The following is a 23,586-nucleotide window of genomic DNA, read 5'->3' on the forward strand; positions in this document are numbered from 1 at the left end:
AACATAATCTGTCACATTTCTTCTTTTAATTCCAGAGTTTAAGAAATGAAAGTAATTATTCATCCAAGTAAGTGGTAGTGTAATTTTTCATGATGGATATTCACCAACAGAAAGTACTCAATAAGATCTGCAGAAGCAAGTCCTTACATTAGAACCTGTGAAGGTTCCCAAACTCTTAAGACACTAGAATTGAAGCCCAGAATATCTATATATATAAAAGGCTCAGCGACCATCCTACCATCCAACTGGTAGCTATAATGTGCAATGACCACCAGGGGGCAGATACTCCGACCAGTAGCTGTGATGCGCACTGACCACCAGGGGGCAGACACTCAACGCAGGAGCTGCCAAGCTGTGGTGACTTGACAGAGGCCAGTCTCAGGTGACGAACCCCAGAACCAGAGAGGAGAGAGCCCAATTCTAGGGAGCTTCATCTGAGAGCCACCCTCTCGCAATCCGGGACCCCTCAGGGGATGTCGGAGAACTGGTTTCAGCCTGATCCCCACAGGCCAGTCTGAGGGACCCCACCTGCCAGAGGGACCCCACTCACTCTACAGATGCCCTGTGGTGCGGCATGCCCCAGGTGTGCCGGCCAGGGAGGAACCACAGGAGGTTGGCTCCAGGGCATGTCCAGCCCGTCTCTCCCAGTCCTACCCCACTGGCCACCTTCCAATTAATTTCCTTTCAATGTGCACGAGGCACAAGTATTAAGATATTTAAAATAAACTAAAGGGAGACCTGACAAGTTTGCTGAATCAGTCATTTGAGGCATAAAGTTGCACTGTAAAAAGCATTAGCTTTTGACCCAGAAGATCTATATTAAAAACTCAGCTTATAGTCACCACTAGGCCTCTCAGAGTCTCCATTTTCCTGTGTGTGCGAGGTGGGGATGATTATTAAAAATAATACCCAACTTTCAAAACTGTAGTGAGGCTTCAGTATGATGATGAATAGGAATACTATTAAAGATCAGATGGGAGCCCGGCCAGTGTGGCTCAGTGTTTGAGCACCAACCTATGCACCAAGCGGTCACTAATTCTATTCCCCTCAGGGCACATGCCCGATTTGTGGCTCAATCCCTGCAGGGGGCATGCAGGAAGTATCCAATCATCGTTCTATTCTTGCATCGATGTTTCTCTCCCCCTTTTCCTCCTCTCTAAAATCAGTAAAAACATATTTTTAAAAAAAATCAGATAGGAAAATGCCTGCCTCCAACATAGATGAAATAGTAGAGGCTGGATTTACTCTCCTGCTTGAAATAACAACAACACAGGACAACATATATAAAACACGGTTTTCAAGACTTCAGACATCAAGCAGTGAATGACAGTTATTCTTTTTTAAAAATATATTTTTATTGACTTCAGAGAGGAAGGGAGAGGGAAAAGAGATAGAAACATCAATGATGAGAGAGGATCATCAATCGGCTGCCTCTCGCATGTCCCCCAACTGGGGATCAAGCCCACAACCTGGGCATGTGCCCTTAACTAGAATCAAACCTGGGACCCTTCAGTCCAAAGGCTGACACTCTATCCACTGAACCAAATTGGCTAGGGTGACAGTTATTCTTAAGAGACAAATAAATGAGGTGAACCCTCTGAGTTAAGAAGGTGGTATTGTGAGTTCAGAGGGAACAAGGAAGCTGGAGTTTTCAGAGCCCAGGACAAAGAGATGAGAGCTGTGTGAAAAGAGGACTCTGGAGAGCTGCAGAGGTTCCCTCTAGTGATTTTCAACTGGTGTGCCACAAGAAGTTTTAAACCTTCGATACCTGACTGTTTAGTCAGGGGCACTGACCTCTTTTCCCTTAGGTTGTCCAATAAAAAAATGACAACAGCCAGCACAACAATAGTCCTTTGAGGTGTGAATGCCCTGTCTTGAACCATAAATATATAGGTTGTATAGTATAGTTGCATCTTATTGCTCATGTAGCATAATAAGGTTGCATTTGATTGGTTAATTCTTGATGCCAGAAATGCTTATATACAAGTATAGGCACCTGATTTTTTTAAAGAAGCAAAAAGCGTAGGTAATTCATATTATTATTTTTTGAAAATCAATAAAAATTATAACTAATTTTGTCAAATTGGCAAAAAAATATAATTTTGGTGTGCCACAGAATTTTAGTAATTAGTTTATATATGCTATGAGGTGAAGAAAGTTGAAAATCATTGCTCTAGTGGTCGGCAAACTGTGGCTTGCGAGCCACATGTGGCTCTTTGGCCCCTTGTGTGTGGCTCTTCCACAAAATACCACGTGCGGGCGCACATGTATAGTGAGATTGAAACTTCGTGGCCCATGCGCAGAAGTCGGTATTTTGTAGAAGAGCCACACTCAAGGGGCCAAAGAGCCGCATGTGGCTCGTGAGCCGCAGTTTGCGGACCACTGCTCTAGAGTATTCAGCTAAGTCTTAATATCTATTTGCATTTGAAGCCTGGGAAAGAACCATCCTGAAAGATTAGAGAGAACAGTGCTCCTGGACCCCATAAGGAACAAGGGACAGTGTCTGTCCCCAGCAGTCAGACCAGCAAAACTTACAGTTCAAACACTTAAAACAACACTTAGGGGAATTTTATAGCATTAATTGGCTATAGTAGGAAGGAAAAAAAATTCAAATCAATGTTGAAAGACCGACCTTCAGGAGTTTGGAAAATAGGAGAAAATTAAACCCTGAAGTAAGTAAATGGAAAAAAATAATAGATCAGAATGAAAATCAATGATATATACAACAGGAACACAATAGAGAAAATCAATGAAACTGAACCCTGGTTCTTTTAAAAAATCAAGAAAATTGAAAAAACAGATTGATCAGTTGGGTTCTGGGATAGAGCGTTGGCCTGCAGAAGGAAGGGTCACAGGTTCCATTCTGGTCAAGGGCACTTGCCTCAGTTGCAGGCTCGATCCCCCGCCCCACTTGGGCGTGTGCAGGAGGCAACCAATCAAAGTGTCTTTCTAACAACAATGTTTCTCTCTGTGTCTCTCACCCTCCCTTCCACTCTCTCTAAAAATCAATGAGGAAATATCCTTTGGTCAGGATTAACAAAAACAAACACACAAAAACAGATTGATCTGGAAAAGAGAGAAAATACAAATTACCAATATCAGGAATGAGTCTAAATCAGTTCACATCAGTACAGTATCTACAGATGTGAAAAAGAAAAGTTTTTAAAAACAACTTTATCAAATAAATTAGTCAACTTAAATGTAATGGAGAAATTCCTTGAAATATGCAAACTACCAAAGTTTACTGATGAGTGGACAACTTGAATAGTCCTATATTTGTTAAAGAAATTAATTTTGTAAACACTTTCCCACAAAGAAAACTCCAAAGCAGAGGGTTTCACTTTTCACTGGTGAATTGCTACCAAAAATAAAGGAAGAACTGATAAACACTCTATATAAACTCTATTAGAAAACTAGAGGCAAGGATACTTCCCAATTCAATCAATGAGGCCAGCATTATCTTGATACTAAAACCAGACCAAGATATCACGAGAAAAGAAAACTGCAGATCAATATACCTCATAGACATTGGTGTAACATTCTAAACACAACTTTGGCAAATCATATCTAACAATATTTAAAAAGTAATAATATGATTAAGTAGTATTCATCCCAATGTAAGGTTGATTTAATATTCAATAATTGATCAGTGTAATTTATGGTATTGAAAACTCATGATATCATTAAATATGTCAAAGCCTAATATTAATTTATCATAAAAATTCTCAGCAAATTAGGAATAGACTAAATATCCTCAACCTAATAAGATGTCCCTCTATGATCAGGGAAGGAAGTTTCCTCTTACTACCAGAGGTTTTAGTCAGTAAAATATACTGCATCAACTAAAGAAGTAAAGGGCACTGAGATTTGATATGATAAAATTGTCTTTATTAACAAATTGCATGATTGCCTATTCAGAAAATCTAATGTTATCTATAAAAAGTCCTAGTGAGTTTATTAAATTTGTCATATACCAGATTAATATTTAAAAATGTATTTCTAGCCCTGGCTGGTGTTGATAAGTGGTTAGAGCATTAGCCCGTGATTAGAGGGTCATGAGTTCGATTCTGGTCATGATTTGATTCAGGTACCTAGGTTGCAGGTTCCCTGCCCCGGTTGGGGCACTTTAGGGAAGCAACCAATTGATGTGGCTCTGCCACATGATGTTTCTCTCTTTTTCTCCTCTTTTCCTCACTCCCCCTCCTTTCCACTCTCTCTAAAATCAATGGGAAACATATCCTCCAGTGAGGATTAACCAAAAATAATAAATGTATTTCTATATAGTAGTAGTAAACAATTAGAAAGTGAAATAAAAATACTACCATTTAAAACATTAAAAATATGAAATAATCAGTGGTAAATCCAGCAATAGATAGCAAATCTGCAAATTTTTATGCTTAAAATGACAAACATTGCTCATAAAATTGAAGAAGTTTTAAATAAATGAAGAGATACAATATGTGCATATATGAGAATACCCAATAATGTAAACATGTCAATCCTCCCAAAGTTCAATTATAGATTGGAAGAATGGCTATCAAAATTTTAGCATTCTTTTAAAATAGAAATTGACAAATGGATTTTTAAAATGTTAATGGAAATGCAAATGACTTAGGATACTCAAAATAACTGAAAAAGAACAAACTTGTGGATGAGCACTACTGGTATATGATTTTCAAGAATCAGTCTAAAAATAGAGTAATCAAAACAGTGCAGTATCAGCATAAAGATAAATAAACATCAATAAAACAAGACAGGAAATTCAGGAACAGGCCCACATGTATATGGAAAACTGGTTTTCACAGAGGTGCACAAGCAATTCAGTGAAGAAAATATATGCTTTTTAACAAATGGCATTAGAAAATTTGTTATAGTTCCAATGGACTATTACTCATCAACAGAAAGCAACGAACTATTGATACACCTACCAATGTAGCCAATCTCAAAATAATTTGCTGAGTGAAAGAAATCAGTAAAAGAAAGAGTACGTACTGCATAATTCAATTTCTATAAACTTTAGAAAATGCAAAGTAATCTACAGTGACAGAAAGCAGATCAGTGGTTGCCTGGAGATGGATGGGATTAAAAAGCTCCATGAGAAAACATGTGGAGGTGATGAAACAGATACATTCTTTATTTTGATTAATTGTTTCACAATATGCATTTATAAACATTTAAGTTGCTCATTTTCAGTATGTGAAGTTTATCATATTTCAATTGTATCTAATAAAAACTTAAGACGTGTTTAGGTACCATATGTATATTTGCCAGGCTTATTCTCAGGCTTCAGAGAATCCCAGCAAATAACCAAATAATGAAATCCATTTTCTCTTATATCTCTTGTGATTTTGATCCTCATAACCAAGTAGAAATTTATTTTATAGAAGGATTTTTTCCTCTTGCTTTTAATCCTTAAGCTCATCCCTCTGAGCTGCACAGTGCAGCATGATCTCCTAGCCTCCCAGATGGCTCAGTAGGCTGTGCTGGGGAGTGGGTAGGAGAGCTTCAGAGGGCAGACCTGTGAAGTTCACCTCCACCACTCACTCACTCACTCTGTTACCTGGTCAGTTATAGAATTTAGATAATACCTATATTTTAGAGTCAATAAGATGTTCAAAAAGATGGTCTATGTAACGATTCTAAAAAATTTCTAAAGTATTAAAACTTTGTACTTAACAATGTTAGCACAATAGATTGTGCTTTAGAAAATATTTGCTGTTGTTATTATGAAAAATAGATGCAGCATGTTGTATTAGTAAATATTTTTTTCAGTTATCTCTGGGATAGGAATGGTTATCAATGGTATATTATCTATATATATTAAAACCTAATATGCTAAGTATCTGGCCGTTTGACCATTCGACCAGTCACTATGACATGCACTGACCACCAGGGTGTAGACGCTCCGACCGGTAGGTGAGCTTGCTGTTGGGGTCCAGCCAATCAGGACTGGGCGAGACGGGCCAGACATGCCCTGGAGCCCTCCCTCTGTCCTTCCCTGGACAGGGTGGGGTCCCAGATTGTGAGAGGCTGCAGGCTAGGCCATTCATGCATCGAGCCTCTAGTTAGAAAATAACATTTAAAAAAATGTATTTTTCCTCTGCTTCTCTAGACCTTAGCCTTCTTATGAATGTGGGTATTTATGTCTAGTATGCCTGCTTATAACAGGTGCCATTCCCTGACACAATATATAGAGGTAATTATGATGTTAATTTAATGGCTGAGCATTGCATGCTGTATATTGGTTTACCCATATCACCATGGCAACTGTGTGGGATCCTTATTGCCACAGTCCTCATGGTTGGCCTGGTGTTTTAACATTTCCGTAATTGTCAGTGTCATAACCTTTAAAAATTGTAGAGAACTGACACAAAGGCCAGATGACTACTAAATAAAGAAGCTACTGTCCCCCACAGCTGTCATGTGGAACTGAGGTGTGAAAAGAGCCTTCTGTCAAAGATGTGAAATAGCTTGACTGAATTATTGTTAAACTCTTACAACCTTGGCTAATGTTAGGTGGAATCTAGGGGAAGAGCATGATCCTTTACTTAACTTCAGGATATCAACATAAAAGAATAAAATATTCGAGCTTTGACCTATGAACCAGGAGGTCACAGTTCAATTCCTGGTCAGGGCACATGCCCAGGTTGCTGGCTCAATCCTCAGTAGGGGACATGCAGGAAGCAGCCGATCAATGATTCTCTCTCATCATTGATGTTTCTATCTCTTCCTCCTTCTTGTTTCCTCTGTCTGCAATCAATAAAAATATACATATTTTTTAAAACCTAGATAAGTTATTTATCTCTTCAGTAAATATTCACTGAATGCCTACTACATGTCACTCATAATTTTCTTTTAATTTGGTGTCAGAGGTATAGAAGTAAATAAAACAGACAAAACTACCTGCCTTCATGGAACTTACATTGTTGCTAGGGGGAGATAGATTAAGACAAAATAGATAAATTATGTATTATATTAGATGGTGATAAATGCTAAAAAACTAAAGCAGGGAAGCAGGATTTAGAATGTTAGGGAGGATGCAATTTAAATAGGGTGGTCAGGCATGATCTTACTGAGAAAAGGACCCTGTGTAAACCCCAGGAGGAGATGAGCGTACCCAAGGGGACTGGGGAAGATGATTCAGGGAATAGGAAATCACAGGTACAAAATCCAGAGAGGGGCCTGAGCTGTCATATTTGAGGAAACAGTTGGAAGGCCAGTGTGTCTGGAGCAGAGGAAGTTGGAGGAAACTACTAGGAGATGTTGGCAAAGAGGCCGCAGAGGGTGAGATAGTGTAGATTCTTGTTGGCATTGCATTGGCCTTGGATTTCACTGAAGTGAAACATGAATCCATTAGAGGATTTGGGCAAAGGCGGGACTTGAACTGGCTTTTTTAAAAGAGCACTTGGCTGTCATATTAATAATAAATGATAAGTGTGGGCCAAGAAAAGAAAGAAAGCAGGGAAATAATTACAAGGCTATTGCAGTAATAAGATGAGAGGTGATGGCTTGGATCCAGGCAATAGCAGTGAAAGCAGTGGGTATTTTTAATTATCTCCATGTATGGAGCGCTTCTACCTGTCAGGCATTGTGGAAGAGAAATTCAAGTACAGTTTTATCATTTATTCCCTAATTCTATTGGATAGTAGTTTTGGAACTTTTTAGTGCACTAGGACACTAGTTTTCTAGGACAAGTTACACTGCAAGTACTTGAACTCCATTGGACTCCACAGTCCATGCACTGCTCACTCTGCCTTAACATCTCTGAGGTTTAAAGTACTGCTGGAATGTGTGACTCAACCAGAAAGAGTCATGGAAGTCTATGGATAGGAGAAATCAGTGCAGGTCAGGGTATCCAAGGGTAATTGGAAGGTGAGTTTGGATGCTTTGTGGATAAGTGGAGAGGAGGGGCCAGGGAGAGAGCATAGCCTGAGCCAGTGGTTGGCAAACCGTGGCTCATGAGCCACATGTGGCTCTTTGGCCACTTGAGTGTGGCTCTTCCATAAAATACCACGTGTGGGCACACATGTACAGTGCAATTAAAACGTCGTGGCCCATGAGCAGAAGTTGGTTTTCTGCCTGGGCTAGTCTATTTTGAAGAAGTGGCATTAGAAGAAGTGGGGAGTGGACATATCGAGAGGATGAACAAAAGGAGATAGACGAAACAAGTATACAAGACGAATGTGGATGGGAGAGTTGGAAGGGGTCGACCTCAGCGAATGTACCTCAATCAGATTGAGGACGTTTTTTAGCAAAGGCCAGCTTAGGAGTACTCTCATTATGTTAATAACAATGTACCTACCTATATAGTTTAAGTTTAAAAAATTTGGCTCTCAAAAATTTCAATCGTTGTACTGTTGATATTTGGCTCTGTTGACTAATGAGTTTGCCGAGCACTGGCGTGAGCAAATGGGACGGGAGGGCTGGCATACAGTCCATTATGGAGAGGGTTCCTATTTGTTTATGGACAATAATGACAGCATTCCAATTCACAGGTCATGGGATAGAAAGAGCATGGTTCCCTGAGTCACTTGGAAGATAGGACAGCTTCACAATCTATATCCATACTGCCATGTGAGCAAAAAATAAACTTTTATTGTATTAGAATACTAGCAATTTGAAGGATCTGATAGAAGGAGTGTTAGTTACCCTGACTTGATATACCTTCCTATTGTTGCTGTGGGCCGCAGCTACCGGACTGTTGCTGTGCTATGTAAACACTACTACAAGAATTAGAGGATCCATCCGTTACCATGGTGATTCTTAATAACCCTCTCAATCAATTTTTGGAGTATTTCCAGAATATGTGAGCTGTTGCTTTCAAAATATTTTACTGATTAGCCCAAGGCTTCATGAAAATCAGTAGATATTAAATATGACCTAAGTGGCATATGATTTCTTTTTTAAAAAAATAAACTGTTGCCATGAATTCAGGGCATTTATTAAATTTCTATTTATCTACTTTACCTATTATCATTTTATTTGAATATCCATTAAGCAAGATCCTGAGCTAGTTTAAGAGTTGTAAAAGAGAGTGCAAAGATTCTCTAATGGTTACCTCTTCCTTTGGGTATCTTATCATTTATCTAGGGAAACCTTTAATATGAGGTTACACATGTTAATTAGAATAATAAACGAAATAGGCCTAAGAGATCTAGGTATTAGAGAAGGTAGAAAATGCTGGTGTCTGGGGAGATTACACCTTAATGATATAGTTAGCATTTCAGTTGAGTCCTGCAGTTTGGTTGGGCTGTGAGAGGGAGAGTTTGCAGCAGAGTATTCCAAGCTTAGAAGACTAGAGAAACTGAAGAATAGAATTGAGAAAATACAAGCCCTATTCAGATGATAGAGAGTAAATTTGCTCAACCAGAGTAAAGGTGTCATATATAGTAACAGATACAGCTGGGATGAAAGTGGGCAAAGATTTCTTAAGGATTGTGCATGCTAGGCCATGAATTGAGGAATTTTCTTCTCCATATCAAGTAATTGTTGAAGATTTTTAAGAAAGAAAATGATATAAAAATCACATTTAAAAAGGTTAATCTGACAGTATCCTTCAGAGTTTACTGGCTGAAGGAGAGAGAGAGGAAAATATTGATTTGTTGTTCCACTCGGTTGTGCATATATTTTTTCTATTTCTTTTATCTTCTATATTCATAATTAGTTGCTTAGTTATCTTCTAAGCATTCTTTGTCTGAAATTATTAATTCTATTTTGAACACACTTAGAGGGAGATATTTTATTTCAAGTTTCCTAACAATTAAGATTTATGAAGTCAATGATCATCCCAGGATTAAGTTCAAGAATGTCACTGCCCTATTTTGTTTGTTTGTTTTTTGTTTTATTATTCATATTTAGCCTCCTCAGATGCAGTCTGGCTTCTTGGTGTTTTTTTTTTTTTTATTTCTATTTCAACTACATTTTTTAAATAAAATTTTTGTGATGGTAAAAAAGAAAGAAAGAAAGAAAATGATATAAAAAATCACATTTAAAAAGGTTAATCTGACAGTATCCTTCAGAGTTTACTGGCTGAAGGAGAGATTAGTATTTTATTTTATGAAGCCCCTAGAATTTAGGGTGTTACAGCAGCTCTTGTTGGATAAACTTGGAAGAGTGGCATAAACTTGGTGACTCCTGAGGTGGAAGGGATGGGAGGAGTCATGGGTGACTTCAAGGTTTCAATTATAGATTATTGAGAAAACTTTATTAATAGAAAAATAGAGAAAATGGAAAAGGGGAATAAATTGGATAGAGAAGATGAGTTTCACTTAAAATATTTCAAGTATTAAATTATGCAGGTAGAAATACAAAGAGATGATTAGAAGTGAGACTGCTACTTTAACACTATGCAGTGGTAATGAAGACCCCCCTCCCCCGCCCCTGTGCAAAGTTACTAACCAGTACGTGCATTACTAGAAGCCTAGATGGAAGCATGAAGAACCCAAAGCGAGGCTAATGAAAAGTGTCCTTGTGACAGTAACTTCAGGAAGAGCAGGGACCATTCAACCAAATAAAGTATCATAAAGAAATGTGAGATAAACTCATATATTAGTAAATGTCACAAATCTGATTATATTGACTTGTGAGTGGTGGTTTTAAATAAATAAAAAGTTATACACACCGGAGACATGATAGTATAGTGGTTAAGTGCACGCTGTGCCATTTGACAGGCTAGATTTATACCCTGTATCTGCCACTTAATAGCTCTGCGACACTGAACATTTTACTTAAACTCGGACGTAATTTGGGATGATGTTAAATGCTTACCTGATAGAGATCTTATGAAAAGAACGTGGACTAGTACCAATGAAGCACTGAATGCAGTCTCTTAGTCAGCTCAGGCTACCATAACCAGATACATAGATTGGGATGTTTGAGTAACAGAAATGTATTCTCTCACTGTTCTGGAGGCTAGAGTGTGCTCGAGTGCCAATATGGTTGGGTTCTGTGGAGAACCCCTTCCTAGCTTGCACACAGCTGCCTCCTCACATGGCAGAGAGTAAGAGAACAATCTCATTGGTGTCTCTTCTTATAAGGACCCTAACCCATCAAGAGGGCCTCACCCTCATGATCTCATAGGTCCCATCCCAAATACCCCCAAAAGTCCCATCTCCCAACTACCCCATCCCAAATATCATCACATTTGCACTTTAGACTTTAACATAATTTTGAGGGGACACAATTCAGTCCTGAGCACATGGTCTCTGGCATTTAGTAAAATTCAATAAATTGTATCATTATTAGTATTTTGCTTCTGTACAATATTTTTCTCTAGAAATTTCACAGAGCTAAGAATCTCAACACTTCAGAACGGATAAAAGAATGTGATTCTAAGAAAAAAATTCATCCAAAAATTACATTGTCTGAATATGTGGCTCAAATAAGTCTCTCCAGGTCACAGTAGAGAAAAACATAGGAGGTTAGTGCATTGGTAAAATATGTGTAAATTCTTGCTTCCTTGAATGTTCCAGGTTAACATGTTTCCCATATCCTGCTTGAACTGGCATTTGTTGCATCTGGGAAATTCTAGAAAAATGTTAAAACAGTATTTAAGGGTGTTGTATGGTTCTAGAACACCGCATTTGATATACTGTAAATTTCTTCAAATGGGGACATATTTTAAATTCTGGATAACTAGCTGTTATTGGACATGATGCAGAAGGTTCCGAAAATAAAATTGGTGTTTCAACTCACCCTCAGAAGCACATGGCAAGTTTTCTTTAGTAGGAGTTTCTTATCCCAGGTTCTCTGTTGCCATTTTTCCTTCCTCCCATATTTCCCCATTTCTTTGGAGGAGGTGAAAAAGCAGGCATGGGCAAGGTTTCCTTTTATGCTCTAAGCCAGGGGTCCTCAAACTACGGCCCGCGGGCCACATGCAAATACAAATACTGTATTTGTTCCCGTTTTGGTTTTTTTTTACTTCAAAATAAGGTATGTGCAGCGTGCATAGGAATTTGTTCATAGTTTTTTTTTTTTTTTAAACTATAGTCCGGCCCTCCAACGATCTGAGGGACAGTGAACTGGCCCCCTGTTTAAAAAGTTTGAGGACCCCTTCTCTAAGGTAATATTTAATTAAGTCTCAATCAGTGACAAGAGAGAAGAAAATTTTTCTGGTGATTCTTTCTCTAAACTGAATTAGCTGGTTCAAATAATAACAGGCAATTGGCGAGAGCTCTCCCTCATGAAATCAGCATGCAAGGCATCTGCTATCCCATGCGTGAGAAAGCAGCGGGGTGAATTGAATTGGATGTCTGCATCCTTTTCATCAAAGAATTCAGCTCAGGAAATCTTTTGGTCCGGGGTTCTATTTTAGTATGAAATTAAATAATTTCCCTTTGTCGTACTGAAGGTACCTGTATAACCCATGGAATACTGGATAGAATCACACGAATAATTATTATAAAAATTAACAGTTGAATTGAAATGTAAATAATTAGTAAGTAGTTGTCTAGTTGATAATAAGGTTTCTTTTCCAAAAAACAATTTGACTCATGTTAGGGGTTTTGGTTGTAAGCACTGGAAACTAATTTTATCTTGTCTCTCTTAAGTAAAATAAGTCATAAATATAAATAAGTAGTGTTATTTGGAAGAATATTGAGGCCTCCCAGGACCTATCTGTAGCTGGGAGACCAAGTCTGAAAACTTGGACCACTTCTCTAGGCCATGAAACAAGAAGCTCAGCTTTCAGCAGTTTGGCCGGAATAGAACTGCGTATGAGCCCTACCACTCGCTTCCTTGTAAATAAATACGGGCCATCCTTTTGCTTTAAGTCATTTTCTCCAGATTCCTGGGAAGGTGCTTCCATGGGTTGCATTCCCATTACCTGGCAACCAAGGCATGGAGAACGCAGGACAAGGCTACTTCATCTTCCCTAGAATCTAGGTGCAATGAGGAGCTCATCAAAAGCAGGAAGGGGATTTGGATCCTATGCAGCCAAATAATGAAGATTACTACAGCTTAATTCAGTAATTGGGAATGATATAACTGGTCTCATTACCACCGTCATTATCATAATTAACATTAATAAGCTGTTACTTGCTTGCTAGGCTCTATTCTTACCCACACTTTCCCAGCACTAGCTCATTGTATGCTACCATCAATCTTATGAAACCACTAGTGTCCTTTTTATTTTAAAAAAAGTGAAGGAAAAAATGCTTAGTGAGGTTAAATAACTTGCTCAAGATTACACAGCTAGTAAGTGACCAAGCCGTCTCAAACCTCAGACCGTACAACTCAAATAAGCTAAGCTAACCATGTGTACACACATGGGACTGACTTCTGTGCTGCCATTAGGCAGTTTTATAGATTATTAAATACACTAGGTGCTTAACAAATATTGGCTCAAAACTCTGCCTAGAATAGCTCCACCATATAATTGGTGCTCAATAAAAATTTGTTTCATGAATAAAGGAATGTATATTATGTTTACTAAAAAGGCCAGTTGTCCAGTGACAGGTGTCCCAACCCCTCTGTAGTCCCCTCTGACCCCCACTACCCCGAATGTAGCTCTAAGCCTGTGCTGAGTTGGTGATCCCTGGAATCAAAGGGATCCAATTCCAGGCTTTAATAAAATCAGTGCTCATTCACAATGGTAAGGTGAACTGAGTATTCAAGTAGGTTCTTGTCTTTTTTTACTTCTTTTAAAACTTGATATTTTAGAAAGTGTTTTTCAATGAGAGATTGTACACAAATCTCTCTGTCTTTGTGAATTGTTTCATTCTTTACCTCCGTGGCTTTCCTCTGTGATTAAAAAAAGTGAACCAATCCTGGAGACTATGCAGGGAAGGGAAGTATTTCAGACTCAGGACAGAAACATCTACAGATGGGGCCACAGTTAATATAACCAAGGGCGGGTCCCACCTTGACTTACAGCAACAATTAGATGTAAGAAGTGGGAATTTTTTTCAAAGGACATGAATGTCTCAGTTCTGAATTGCTTCACTCTAGAATGAAGATAAACTGGCTCACAGATTTCTTTAGAAAACTGGTATAACCTTCTCTAAACTCTATAGATTATAAAATAACAGTATTAATTTGTTATAATTATCAATGGTTCAAGGTTTCCTCTTGCTCTTTCATTCACTTGCTCTCTCTTGATCCTCAGATATTATTATGGCTGTTATTTTACAGATAAGCAAACTAAGGCTTCAATGAGATTCACTAGGTTTCCCAGCCAAGGACATGTAAATGCCAAATAAAGAGCAAAAATTTGAATCTAAGACTCTAAAATTATCTTTTTTTATTATATTGTGCTGCCTTCTTTAAATGCAAAACAAATACATGGCACAGTAGATAGAACCAAAACAGTAGATTTTTCATAAAAAATAATACTTGAATTGGAACTCAAATAATTAGTAAGCTGTCCAGCTGATAGCATGGAGCTGCCATTGAACGCAATATGGAATTTTGCAGGAAAAATCAATCCCTCACTGAGTAGTCTCAAGGAGATTTAGTTTAGTTTCCATGCTATTGGATGTTGACTTTAACACAGGTATTAATTACCAGTGCACAAGAAAAGACCTTGGTTGTGTTGTCTGGTGCTTAGATGATTGAAGTTAAGTTGGGACTGAGCCTACAAGGTAAGAAAGTTAATGTTTCATTGAATGGTTTCTTCTGTTATTCCCCCCAAGATTCTCTGTGTTAATACAGTGCCAGAGTGTTTGAGAAGTGTTCCGCCCAGATACTAGCGATGCTTTACAATTTGATGTGTTTTTTGATCTATTTGTCCTTAGAAAAGTTGCCTAATACCTCAGTTTCCTTGTATAAAAAATGAGGTTGTCCTACATTGTGGCTCAGTGGTTGTGCATAGACCTATGAACCAGGAAATCACAGTTCTATTCCCAGTCAGGGCACATGCCCAGGATGCTGCTTGATCCCAAGTAGAGGGCGTACAGGAGGGCATACAATGATTCTTTCTCATCATTGATGTTTCTCTCTCTCCCTCTCCCTTCCTCTCTAAAATCAATACAAATATAAATATATTTTAAAATGAGGTTAATGGTAGGGCTTTAATAATGACTAAATTAGGATAATAATAATTTCTCAGTAAATAGTACCCAGGACTATTAATTAAAATATTATATATATACATATGTGTGTGTGTGTGTGTGTGTGTGTATAATTTTCCCCTCAAGTGCTACTTTCAGAATTAATAGAGATGATTATTCTCAATTTCAAGTAACAGAAAATGACATTTGCAAAAGTGACCTTATGTTTATAGAAAGTTAGGGTAGATACAGGCACAGAAAGGTCAGTCTATAGAGCCACTTAAATTGAGTTTAAAATTCCACTTTACCACATCTTAACTTTATGTAATTGGCATTTTATTTTAAATCTCTGAGCCCAAATTTTCTCATCTCAACAACGGCAGAATATAATGCTTAGTTTATATGTTTTCCCTGAGGATTAAATGAGGCAACTAACGTACAGCAACCAGCATCTAGCATCTGTGGGAAACTTTCTTCTCCCATCTCTTATCCTGTAATGACTACTTTTAAAATATTTCAGAATAAAATAGTTTATAGAAAATAACCATTGTCATGGCTGCAAGTGGCATTATTGTGATTTTCAAGTAATATCTATAATAAAGAAGCCAGTACTAATGGGGCAGTAACTAGCATCCTCAGAAGAGGGAGCTTCATAAGGATTTTTTAATAAAAATGATCCAGTGAATAACATTTTGCACAACTATCTCTACCCTAATCAAATCTCTTGTATTACACGTGATAATTAATCTTCCATGTGTACAATTTTTGAACTCTGCATTTTGTGCTTTAATTCTTCACAGAAAATTTATAGGCCACAATGTAATTCATTTTTTCAATTTTCTACTTCATTTCAATTATGGTGCTTATTATACAAGATGGGGTTTTCATTTATCATGCTTGTAATTTTTAATTAGAAGTTAAGTTTTTAGCATCCCTTATTTTCAGAAGCAAAAATTCTGGAACATTACATGAGTAAAAAAGCAGAACATTACATGAGTAAAAAGGTAGTTATCAAATGTTCACAGGTGGGGACAAAACTTTATAAACATATTAGACTCATCTAGTGACCTCTTGTACATAATTTGTACTAGGTGTACAACCACAGCAGCACAAGTCTCTAGTTACTTAGTACCTGTTTCAGGGTCTTGACTTCTGTATGTATTATCTCTAAATCTCACAACTCTCCAAACAGGTATTAATTCCCTTGTTTTCCAAATAAAGAAGCCCTGAAAAGAAGAATTACTCAATCCTGCCTGGGAAACTATAGTGCAACTTCACAGTAATGTGACCTTTAAACTGTGAGGGAACTCACCAGATAAAGATGGGAAAGCCACATCTTCAGGAAACACTATGAAACACAGTTAAAATGAAAAAGAATAATGACGATAAAGATGGACAGACAGACAGAGCCATGCAGGAAAGTTCTGGTCTAAGAATCTGGTCTGAGTTTAAAAATGAGAGTGAAATGCTATGGCTTTTTGCCATTTACTCTTTTGAATAATAGCATAACCACCAGCCTTCATATCCCTGTGGAATTCTTCCTTCATTTACACACCATATGGAAGTTCCTCAAAATACTGTAATGTGAATGAATGAGATATGCTAGCTGAAATCACATCCATCAGAGGGCTGCCAGCCGGCAGTTAATGGTGAATCATTTAAATTTAAAATTTGGCGATCTGCACATAGAAGGGTAGGATCCCTGTTGAGTTTCTGTAGCTCCCTGAAGATGTCTTCTTTCCACAGCTACTGCGATCATTTGCATTTTAATATCAGCATTTAGAGGTCAACTGCCTGTATTTCAGGCACAGTTATAAATTGGAGTCACTGCAGAAAATCTAAACTGGTGTATCTGTAGGGGACCGGGTACAACTCTGGGTTCCCAGTGTTTCCATGTTTCCTGATGCACAATACACACAGTGTTAGGAACGGGGATGGATGATTTCTGTAATGTCAGTAGTTCCTTCAACACTCGCATACACTAACCTTTCCTTTATGACATCACTAGTTTCTGACTAAGCCCTAGACCAGGGGTGGGCAACCTTTTTGTGAGTGCGTTCCAAAACCAGCAAAATCTCTGACTCAAAATTCTTCTGCGTGCCAATCCTAATTTTTTGAGAACATGTTACGCCTACTTGATATCTCTTAAGGTGCACGTATGTGAAGAACCTTGAAGAAATAATAAAATTCATTCGAGCGACAAAAACAGTATATGATGATGAAAAATACATTTATTTTTTAATGTATACATGTACACCGATAATCCGACAGAAAACTTTATGACTCCGTGTGATATTATCAGTGGGACTTTTGCCTCTGCATCACTGATGACAGATTTTACATCAGGTTAGGCAGGGAGAGTTAAGGCAGAGGCATATAAATTGCTCTTCCCCCCTCTCGTCAATCCATGTCTATGGTCTTTAAGATAACTTGTTATGTAAAATTATTTCTTTATCTAAGATGCGCCTACACTGAATTTATCTGAAAAATAAAAAAGTCGATATTAAGAAAAAAAATTGTAAATGGAAGATTATAAGAGAGTGATCCGCGTGCCAGCAAAAGTTACTGGCGTGCCATGTTTGGCACGCATGCCAGGGGTTGCCCACCCCTGCCCTAGACCATATAAATAACTAGTCCTTTTTTATTAATAATCTTAACATATGCTCCCAAGAAGCTACTTGCATCTTCATTATATTATTAATTTCTCTCTCTGACCCACTATATTACCCATCATTCATTATGATCTGCCAATGTATTCATGACAATGTTAACCACTATTCTGGGTGCTGAAAATACAATAATAAGCAAGATCAGCCGAAACCGGTTTGGCTCAGTGGATAGAGCGTCGGCCTGCGGACTGAAAGGTCCCAGGTTTGATTCCGGTCAAGGGCATGTACCTTGGTTGCGGGCACATCCCCAGTGTGGAGTGTGCAGGAGGCAGCTGGTCGATGTTTCTCTCTCATCGATGTTTCTAACTCTCTATCTCTCTCCTTTCATCCCTATAAAAACTCAATAAAATATATATTAAAAAAATAAGCAAGATCAATGTGGGCTTGGTCTTCATAGAGCTGACTCTCTATTCTGAACTAACCTCTGAATCTCGTGGTCTCTTTAGAGGCTTTTGTTTAATAAATGTTAAATGAAAGAATTAATTGTACACTCTATACCACAATGTTAGAACTGTGGGGATACAATATAAACAAGACAGTTTTAACCTTGAGGATCCTCGTACTCTGTGGTGGGCACAGACAAGCACATAGATGATGCTAATGCATGGCGGAAAGCATTATGTGTTGTAATGGAAGTATAAACACATTTCTGTGGGAGCAGGTAATGGCCAAAGATTAATTCTGGCTTGGGGGATGCTCTGCCCTGCTGTCACAGCAGGAAACAAATTATGGTGTCATCCACTGAGCATAACTTGGAATCCATTTGCCAGAGGCATGAGGAATGAGTAGATCCGGAAAATAAATGAGAGTTGGGAGAATTTGTTTCACTGCAATTCTTTTTCATTACAGTGTTACAGTTTGTTATCCAATGGCATCTTCCAGATTGATAATCTCCTTCCTAGAAAATATTTGAATCCCTTTCCGTAGAGCCTGCTTTTCTTTACTATTCTTCCCCAACTGGTAGGTGGAGAGGAAATAATGAGGGTCATTTGAATGCATTTTCGTAGTTAGCATAAAGACTAACACAAAGAACTAACAAGACTTTTGAAAAAGAAAAACATTGTCAATTTCATTACTCTATAGTCATGAGTTAGCTTGCTGAAAACAATACTCAATCATGGGGGTTTTTTGCCTCCCAGATGAAACTAGCACTAACCCAAGAGTTTGGACAAAAGGGGAGCGAGTGGGCCAGCTACCATCAAAGGTATGACTTTAGGGAAATCCTTTTCCTTGTATTGGCCTTATTTCCATCATCTATAAAATGAGTTTATTGGACCAGATTAGGCAGTCCCAATCTCAGATGCCCAGAGGAGCCAAAGAGATAAGAAATAGAAGCAGGTCAGCATTTGCCAGGTGAGAATGTGAAGCCAGTATTGTGATATCTGAGTTTGTCAAGAGTCTACAAAGCTGGATTCATATGTGAAATTTCCATAAAATAGCATTTAGGCCAAAGAGGAATAAAGGAATTCAGCCCAAGGGCTTCCTTTTTGCAGCTTCTAACCTAGATGCTTCCCCAAGTCTCTCGCATCTCAGACATCCTTTGATTCCACATTGTTAAGACGGTCTGATTTCCCTTTGTCTAACGGCTATTAAGCTTCAAAGTTCCGGTTCCCCAGATGAATGAAAGAGCATGTTTTGAACACTATAAAATTAAATTGTCATCACAGATTGGAGGATTCAGCTTCTGCCCATCCTTGTGGGGCCTTCTGATTTGATGAAACAATAGCAAAATTAGGATTGAATGTTCAGTGTTCTAAATTAGAAATCCAGTTTTGAAGAAACAAAGAGAAAACAGCCGCCCTCCCTCTCCCATTTCCTCCGTGCAGGCTGCTGGGCGGCAGATCCGGCCAGAGAGCAGTTGGCAAGTTTGAGTTGGCACACATCCTCCTGCCTACACAGGACCGGCCAGAGCAGACCCTACAAACTAATCCCTGAACAGGAAATACTGCTGGATGAAGTCCAGGTCTTTCAGGCATTCACATGCCAAGTCAGTAACACATCCTCTCTTTCCTCCTTATTGAATAAGAAAAGAAATCTGGAGAAAATGAGCCCTTTTATGACAGACACTTGGGACTTTAAAATCTGCCCTAAGAAGGTGAAACTCTTTCTACCTTCACAAACTTCCATCACTGAGCCCCTGCCTACCTTACACGCTAGGGTTTTTGAGGAAAGAGATACTGTATTACTCACGTTTATATACCAGCCTCCAGCACAGTGTCTGACATACAATAAGGACTCAGTAAATGTCTGTTTAATCAATAACTTCATCTCTGAATGTGCAAGCAAATAAATTAACTAATGAGCCAGAATTTCTCTCTAGGGTCTGACTAGCAAGAACAAAGGAAGTGAATATAAGTGAGTTTATTAAGACATATATAGAACGATTGTGTCAACGAAAGGAGAGCAGGATGCTTGGGAATGGAGACAGAAGATCAATAAAAGGTGGTGGGACCCTTACAGCACTCCCAGTGGCTGTAGACAGTCCCCTTCCTTCAGGGATCATCTCATGATTCTGGACATTTCAGACATAATGTTATCTTATGTCAAATATTTATTTTAAAAATACAGGAAATTGATCTGGTTATCTTCAGGTTATAAGCTTGCACCCACTGTCTGTGGCTCAAGAGCCCATTTTCAGGGCAGTTGTCCAGGCCTTGGCAGTGCTATCAGTATTTCCTGTGCATGTGCCTCCTTGAGGGGCCAGTCTTGGGCCGAGGCAGTGTTGAATCCCATAGTTCACTTCTCAAAACTTTGGTATGCTGACGGGGGTCAAACCCAGGCCTGCACAACTCAGAGGGGAGTCTAGGATCATTTTCAATTGTGTGGGGTCACTTTCTTGATCTCCTTCCTGCTCTATAGTCTCCCTGACACTCCAGGTCCCAGCCTCTCTTATTCCCCTCCTTGTCTCCTGTGTAGAAATTGGAGGCTTTAGTTCCTACCTGTGCCTCATACTTTCTGTTCCTTCAGCTAGATTATCATGGGAGCCAAGTGGGGAGAGCCACATTTGCCTTTGCCACTCCCCCTCTGCAGAGATGCCGGGGACTTGCATAGGAAAACAAACAAATAAACACAAAAAAATGGCTTTTCTCCCACTCTCTCTGCCTTGTAGGGTACCCTTTCCACTCTTAAGACCAGTAATAGAGAGCTCCTCTTGGTGCTTTTGGTGTCTGCACTGGGACTTGGTGCACAGCCCATGTTTGGGGCTGCCTTTGAGTCCAGGCCAGGAGGTACCGGAGGAAAGAGATCCAAGAATCTCATGCATGGTTCAGTGGCATTATGAATCCTGGTTTTCTTCCCTCGTTCTCCTGTTACCTTTACTTTTCAGGACAGAAAGTCATTCCACCCAGGGTTCTTGGCTGCATTCAGTGGGAAAAACAGGACCCAGAGTGCTTTCTCCATATGGAGTGGGCCTGGATTTTTGCCACGTAGTTTTATTAGATGGTAAAATCACACTGATTACTTAATAGTATTGTCTGGTCTACCTGGCAGATCCTGTTGTAAGCCGGCATTGTTTAATTTTATTTAGTGTCTTTCTACAAAGGAAAAATTGCTTCAGTAAACTGATTTGACAATCTGAGTACCTTTGAGACACCGGTCCTCATTCATGTATTTTATATATGTTACTCGTGCCAATGATGTGTCACGTGTAGGGCTAGGCACAAGGGCTACCTCTGTAACTGATACAGAATCTTTGTCCTTAGGGAGTATGATAGATCGGAGTAGAGAAGTAAATTGAGGGCAGAATAAGAAAGGTCTTGAAAGTCAGGAAAAGGTATTTAAAGTATAATTTGGTTATCAGCTGAATGGTTTTGATTGGGGGCTAACAAAATCAGTTTTGCGCTTTAGAAAGACAACTCCCTATATATCTACATTGGAAATATAGAGGCTCAGGGAGGGCAAGATCGGAGGTAGTAAGATCTGTTAGGAGGCTATTGTAGTAACCCAAGAAAGAAATGATGACAATCTGGAATTAGTCAAAATAAATCATGCTATAGCCATACAAGGGAACACTATACAGCCAGTAAAAGAGTCCAGCATCTGTATGTTAAAGAAATGATCAGAAAGAAAAGTGTCTACTCTCTGAGATGGGTCCAATAGACTATGATATTTCTCCAAGAAAAACACTCCAAAGCCTTACATTATACAACCCCTCAAAGAACACAGTTGGCACATATGCCCTAGCTAAAGCCCCTGCGTGGCAATATACTTCTTCCAGATCTTTATAGTTTGTTTGTGGAGAAATAAACCAGATCATTAATAACAGAACATGGGTCAGGAACCATGTAACATAAATCAATTTATTTCATCAAATGCTTTATAAGTATAAACTTATTTCATACTTGTATAAAACTATTTTAGTTAAAATGAAGTATTTCCAAATAAAAGATCGTTAGACACTATTATTAAACCCATTTTCTTCAGGCACAGACTGGTTAATGTCCTTGGCCAAAGTCACACAGCCCAACTGCGATTCTAACCTGCTGCCTGGTTCCAGAACCTGTTCTCCTGCCTCTATGCCCAGCTGCTCTGAGGAGCTGACATGAACATGCACTCTCTAACATAAAGTAAGACAACATGTTTTTTAAAAATATATTTTTTATTGATTTCAGAGAGGAAGGGAGAGAGAGAAAGAGAGATAGAAGGAAACATCAATGATGAGAATCATTGATCGGCTGCCTCCTGCATGCTCCCCAGGGATCGAGCCTGCAATCCAGGCATGTCCCTTGACAGGAATCAAACCCAGGACCTTTTAGTTTGCAGGCTGAGGCTCTATCCACTGAGCCAAACCGGCTAGGGCTAAGATCACATCTCAAAGATTCATCCCCTTTAGAACTATGTGGAGTTAGAAAGGGGATGGAGCTAGACAGAGATCTAAGCCTGAGGAAATAAGAGGCAGAAAAACTCTCTAATTAACCAGCTGACTCCCCACATCTACAAATATCTGTTGTATTGATTGCTTTTAAGTGTGGGTAGCACTCCCCCCTCTATACAAAAAGCTGAACTTGCCAGTTATTTACAGTCGTCTTGATTCCCTTAGTTTTTTCATCTATAGTGGAAAGAGCTCCAAGTTCACTGAGTTTTATGAAATTAAAGCATTTTGTAAAGTATTTATTTTGTTAGTACACATTTCAACACAGCTGTCAGCTCCCTGAAGGTGAGAGCTCAGCCATGAATTGCTTCTTCTAATTGAAGGAAAGAGTCTGGAAAGTAGGTGGAATGGTGTAGGCAGAATTCAAACTTGAATGTCTCTAAATTGAACCCCCGCTGCAGCCTGAATGCTAAAACAGTTTAAAATATCTTCCTTTAAAAATACGTGTATAGAGGAGAAACCAAGATGGCGGCATAGGTAAACACCGGAAATTGCTGCCTCCCACAACAAATTCAAAAATACAACTAAAAGACAAAACGGACATCATCCAGAACCACAGGAAGGCTGGCTGAGTGGAAATGCTACAATTAGCAGGAAAGAGAAAAGCACACTGAGACTCAGAGGAGGTGCGGAAGTGCAGAGGCACGGAGGCGCACGCGGCAAGGGCTGGCAACTGAGTACGCGGCTGTCTTTTTGAATCAGAAGGGAGTCACAAGCCCCCGACTGCTCTGAGCTCCAGTTCTGGGTGAGTCTCTGGGGAACTAGACTCATATATGGAGAAACTGGACTGTCTGGCAGTGGGCAGAACTTGGAACTCGAGGGAGGCTTTCTCTCAGAGGTGCTTGCAAAGATTACCGGGACACTGAGATGCGGGGACCCTTAGGGCAGGGCTGAGGATCAGCCATAGCTGCTTGCTCTGCCCTGTTGATTCCCTGAGACCTAGCCCCACCCAAGCTGTGGCAGAGGCTTTTGCATACGAAAGGCCTGGCCCTTTGAAATCTGAAAATTACCTAACAAACTGCAGCTGGTTCAGAGAAACCCAGAACTTCCAAAAGAAGGC

At 39.1% G+C, this 23,586-nt stretch overlaps 1 protein-coding gene across 1 annotated transcript in view; it reads left to right on the forward strand.

Annotated features, from left to right (window-relative positions):
* Nucleotides 1-23,586, forward strand: part of GRM5 (glutamate receptor, metabotropic 5) — a 432,533-nt gene that overhangs the window by 313,788 nt on the left and 95,159 nt on the right. The gene's annotated exons all lie outside the window — the stretch shown is intronic.

The sequence above is a fragment of the Myotis davidii genome, unplaced genomic scaffold (assembly GCF_000327345.1).
Source record: "Myotis davidii unplaced genomic scaffold, ASM32734v1 scaffold657, whole genome shotgun sequence".
Lineage (NCBI taxonomy): Eukaryota > Metazoa > Chordata > Mammalia > Chiroptera > Vespertilionidae > Myotis > Myotis davidii.